This window comes from Fukomys damarensis, unplaced genomic scaffold, assembly GCF_012274545.1.
Source record: "Fukomys damarensis isolate Sample0158 unplaced genomic scaffold, DMR_v1.0_HiC HiC_scaffold_30, whole genome shotgun sequence".
NCBI lineage: Eukaryota > Metazoa > Chordata > Mammalia > Rodentia > Bathyergidae > Fukomys > Fukomys damarensis.
The window spans coordinates 10,267,698-10,273,545 of NW_022900942.1; the positions used below are offsets into that span (position 1 = coordinate 10,267,698).

At 34.7% G+C, this 5,848-nt stretch overlaps 1 non-coding gene across 1 annotated transcript; it reads left to right on the forward strand.

The window, feature by feature from the left end:
• Positions 1-4,910: 4,910 nt before the first annotated feature.
• LOC117283795 lies at positions 4,911-5,037 on the forward strand. The gene has a single exon (XR_004514835.1). It is a non-coding gene; the product is annotated as a U6atac minor spliceosomal RNA (small nuclear RNA).
• The last annotated feature ends 811 nt before the right edge of the window (positions 5,038-5,848 follow it).

The following is a 5,848-nucleotide window of genomic DNA, read 5'->3' on the forward strand; positions in this document are numbered from 1 at the left end:
GAGAGAGAGAGAGAGAGAGAGAGAGAGAGAGAGAGAGAGAAAGAGAGAGGGGAGAGACCATCGGCAACATGAACACCAAGTGATACCTTCAACTGTTCTTGGCCCAGACCTTCCAAGAGGCCCACCAGGTCTCACTGGAAGCCAGAGCCTAGTTTTCCTTCAAAAATACTCTGAAGCTTCCTGCCAGGTCTTGAGAGAGAGAGAGAGAGAGAGAGAGAGAGAGAGAAAGAGAGAGAGGAGAGACCATCGGCAACATGAACACCAAGTGATACCTTCAACTGTTCTTGGCCCAGACCTTCCAAGAGGCCCACCAGGTCTCACTGGAAGCCAGAGCCTAGTTTTCCTTCAAAAATACTCTGAAGCTTCTGCTGCCAGGTCTGAAGAAGTCACCTGGACCTGTGTCATATACATCCCATGTCCTCCTTTACCTCTGCTCATAAGTTATTGGTGTCCCACAGTTTATAAACTGGGGGTATCTGGTTAAGCTGTGTGCTTTGGCCTTTTTAAATATGACTGGTCTGGGGGCCAGGACTCCCTACCAGGTACTACTGTGAACGTTCGAACTGAAGAGAACACAAGACCCAGAGAACTAATGAAGATCTACAGAGAAACCCAGCTCTTCCCTATTTGAAACCAGGGTGTGAGAGTTTCAGTGTTTGCCTCATGTACTCACATTTCTAGCAGGGTGAAGGAAAGATGAAAGTGGGTACATGGGAAGTGATCAGCAAAGGCAACTACTGGGGAAACACAGGCCAGCAACAGGAACCTTCCTGTGTAGGATATAGCATGAGATCAGGAGGAAGATCCAAAGAGGAACATATGAAGGGCAGCAAGGGAGCCTCAGCCACAGAATTAGAATAAACACAGGAAAAATGCAAAAAGCTTCCAGAATAATACACAGTGAATTGGACGCCTCCTTCCTGCTTTCTCAGTCCTTACCATTCTAGTCAATCTTGTCTTAAGCTTAATTACATTTATGCTTTGTATTTTTCTATATTTGTCGGGGTTTAAGGGTATTTTGTTTTCTTTTGTAATTTTCAAAAAAGGCTGCGAGGTGAAAAAAAGCACATATGTTTTCTAAAGCGCTGGCAAATGGGCATTTCTTTCTACCAATCATCAACTTTCTTTTTTTAGTACAAAAGCAACATTTCTGTGCAGAATTTTGAAATATAGAAAAGTATAGAGAAAGTAAAAATTATCCAAATTCCTCCTTTTAGAAATAACCATGGTTTTATTAAAATTTTTTTCTATGCTTATCATAGTTGCTCCAAAAGAAAAGCAGGTAAACGTGAATATAGTTTTATTTTATTGTTAAAATTATACAACATGTACTGCTATGCGCTATGTTTTTATTTTTGCTATGCTGTGAGAATTTTAATATGGCACTAAGTACTCTTTGAAAGCATGATTTTTAACAGCTACAAAATATTTTTAATGACTATACTGTAATTTGTTTTCCTCTTTCTCTAGTCTATGTTATTCAGATGGTTTTTAGTTTTTTCTCAAAAATTGTGCTACCATGACTGCCCCTGCACATAAATCTTTGAGTCACTTTCTACTCATGTCTTCAGGATAGATTCCGAGGCATGAAGATACTGAATTAAAGGGTTGGAACTTCTTCAAGCCCTGTCTCCATGTTGCAGATTCATCCTGCTTCCCACCAGCAGGAAAGTCCATCTTGCTGTTCCCTCTCCAGCAAGGAGTATGATCCTGAAAAACTGTAATCTGTATGCCTTCCCCATGGGTGAGAAATGCAATTTATTAATTTAATTTAAAGCATAAGGGGTTGAATATAGTTTGTGTTCAATTTCAATGTATTTCTTAGATTGTATATTGCCATCTTAAAACAGTGGATGTTAATTTTTTTTCTTATAGATTTGCAGGATTTTTTGTGTTATTAATATCAGTGGGCATCTCATTGTCATGTAGACTACATTTTCCCAAGTTTCTAATTTATCTGATAATTTTGCATATGATATGTGTTGATATTTTCAATATTATTGTGTTAAGTCTATTACCAAATTCACTTTTATTTGTTCTATTTCATTTGGTCTTCGAAATTCTTTCCCCATATTAAGGCAATTTTGTATATCATCAACAAAACATCTGTCAATTGTGATGTTTTTTAAAAATAATTCTGATTCATTGATCTATTTAAAGCTTATTTCACCATGCAGAATAAGATTCTAACTTGTCTCCTGCACCCCACTCTTGCCCCTAAAGTACCTGTGAGGCAGTTAGTTGAACAATCCATTATTTCCACAATGGTTTATAATGCTTTTCTTGTCACATTCAAAAATCTTATGTACTCACAGATTTTTACAAAAAAAAATAGTGCATTTTACAAATTTGTTTGGATATTTTGAAAAATTTTACATTATTTTATTTTATAGTAAAATTTATAGTATATGCTATGCATTTACATATATGTTTATAGTAGCATTATAATATCTGATAGGCCATTTCACATTGTAATATTTTTTATATTTTCAAAATCATTTTTACAGAACGGCACAAATAGAAGCAGTTTGTCCATTTCTTACAATGTTAGACATAAATTTTTCATCTGACCCAGAAATTCAACTCTCGGTATCTTCCCAAGAGAAATAAATAAACTCATAAGTTGACATAGACTTGCATGCAAATGTTTATAGCAACATGATTCATAATAGTAAAAAAATGGAAACAACCCAAAGGTCCATCTAGCTAGTATAAATAGATGAGGTGCACTATATCCATAAAGTACAAATTATTCAACAATATAAGAAGTAAAGTTCTGATACATAGCATACTATGGATAAACCTTGATGACGTTATGCTAAGTCACAAAAGGCCACCTGTAAATATTCCATTTATCTGAAATGTCCAGAATAGAGAACTCCATAGAGACAGAGTAGATGAGTGATTGTAGCTGGTGTGGGAACAGAAAGTGACTAGAAGTGGTTCTGACTTGCCTTTTGGTATTGATGGAAATATTACAAAGTTAGATTCTGGTGATAGTTGCAGTTTGGTAAATTTACTAACAGTCATTGAATTTCACGTTTAATATGAGAGAATTTTATGATACATAAATCATATCTTAGTAAAGCTATGATGTAATTTTCATTATTTTAAAGATTATTTTAGGATCATTTATGGAGTCTTCCAGAAAATTTCATCACTATTACATTTAAGGAAAATAGTTGTACTTCTACTAAAAATTTCGGGCCTATAAATATAATGTGCATTTTATTTCCTTAAACTCTCTATGTTTTATCAAGTAAAATTGTGTTCATCTCTATGCTAAATCTTTCCTGGAGGTAAGACTTACTCACTTGCCTTGATTAGCATTATAAATTATTACCACTAATATTTAAATAAGTTTATTTCACCAATATATATGACATATATATATATAATTATTTACACATTTATTCAATATTCTACTTTATATTTATTTAATCATTTTCTTTTCTAATGGCTAAGCTTTTTAAAAGATTCTCTCATTATTGAAAGTATATAAGTAGAGACTTTAAAAAATTTGAAAGTTTCTTCCCAGTATTTTTTCTGCCTCTTCACTGGCTAGATCTTTCAGCATAAATTAAAGGAATGATGTTGATAGCAGATAAAACTGTTGTGTTCCTGGTTTTAATGGGGATTTTTGTAGTATTTCTCTACTAAGCCTAATGTTAACTTTTGGTTTGTGTTAACTTTTTTATTTTGAAATAATTACAGATGCATGAGAAGTTGAAAAAGTCTTTGCCATGTTCCCCTTTGGAGACATCTTTTTAAGTGAAAAATGTTGTACGATTGGTATTGGTACAGGGTGTATGCACAGTTCTGTATCATCTGTAATAACAGATGTGTCATACGTAAATTGTCATTTGTATAGATTTCTACAACCACCACCACAAATCAAGTTATAGGACTATCTCACCACCAGGATGATCTCCTCCCTCCTCCTACCCCTTCCTGGTCCACCACCCAGCCCTCATGACATAAATCCTGATAGCCACTAATCCATTCTTCATGTGTAATTTGGTCATTACAAGAACATTATATAAGTGATACAGTATGTGACCTTTTGAGACCAGCATGTTTTCCTCACCATCACACCCTTGAGATTCACACTGGTATTCACATGTACTAGTTTGTTTCCTTGCTGCATATTTCCTGGTCTGGATGTACTGTAATTTAACCATTCACCAATATAATATGGTAGGAAATTTTAATTTCTAGTTTTTAGCTATAGCAGAGAAAGCTACTATGAATTGTGTGCAGGTCAACTTTATATGCAGAAATAAATTTTCATTTCTTTGGGCTAAATGCTTAGGAGTATTACTACTGGGAACATATGAGATGAGCTTAGTGTTTTGTTTTGTTTTGTTTTTTTAAGAAAATGCCTATTTGTGTTCCAGAGCAGCTGTCTTACTTTACATCTTCATCTGTCCCAGCACTTCATATTTTTAGTCTGCTTTATCTGTTTTATTAAGTATGTAGTGATTTCTGATTAGTGTCTTAATTTATACTTTTCTAATGATCAGTCATGTTGGAGATCACTTTATATGCTTATTTGCCATCCATACTCTTTTATTAAAATGTCTTTTGTGTCTTTTGCCAATCTTCTCGTTGAAGTATTTAAGTTTTTACTGTTGAGTTCTGGGAATACTTCATGTATTCTAGACGAGTTCTTTATCAGATATGTGATTTGCAAATAATTTCAGTCTGTAGCTTGTCTTTTGGTCTTCTCTCTATAAGGGATCTTTTGCAGAGCAAATACTTTTTATCTTGATAAAATCCACTTTGTGGATTATTTTTTCTTATTGTGAATTGTGATTTTATTGTCATGTCTAAGAATTCTATCAAGTTCTAAAGCTAAAGATTTAATAAAAGTTTTATAGTTTTTTCCCACATTTGAATATATATTCTATGTGCTTTATAAAAGGAGAGAAGATTTAGCAGTCCCCTTGATAAGGATGGAAGAGGCCATTGCACCTGACACCATACATATGGTTAAGGCATTGCCACCTACTTCATGGCATTTAACCACTGTTTTTGAAAGTTGGATGTGATTGTGCATGCCTATAACCCCAGCCCTTGGGAAGTGGAGGCAGGAGAACTGCCTCTAGTTGGAGGCCAGCCTGGGATACATAGTGAGTTCTAAGCCAGCCTGAACTACATAGTGAGACCCCCCGACCTCTCTCTCTCTCTCTCTCTCTCTCTCTCTCTCTCTCTCTCTCTCTCTCTATCTATCTATCTATATATATATATATATATTCCATTTTGAATTGACTTTGTAAAGGTGTGTGGTTCAGGCTTGTTTTTGCTTTCTGGCTATTGACATCCACTTATTTCATTTGTCAAAAATGCTTTCCCTATTGAGCTACTTTTACTTCTTTGTGAAAAATCCCTTGGTCACACATGAGGGGATATTTTTGTTTCTCTATTTCATTGATCTACTGGGGATATTTGAGACATATCTATCCCTCCACCAATACTCCATAGTTTAGATTGCTACAGTTATATGATAAGTATTGAATTGGGGCAGTGTGACTATTCAAAATGTAGTTTTCATAACATTGTTTTTGCTATTCTAGTTGTTTGGCTTTGAGTTACTGGAGATTGAATCCAAGGTATTCCTATCAAGCCACATTCCCAGTCCTTCTAATTTTTTTCTTGAGACAAAGTCTCATTAAGTCACTAAAAGAACTTGTGCTCTTCCTGCCTCAGCCTCCCAGAACACTAAGGGTTAAAGGTGTGTGCCATCATGCCCAAGTTGCTGTTTTAATTATTTTCCTTTCACTTCAATTTTCAGAACAATCATGTCTATATCTATTAAATATCTTGCTAAGATTTTAATGTATATGTC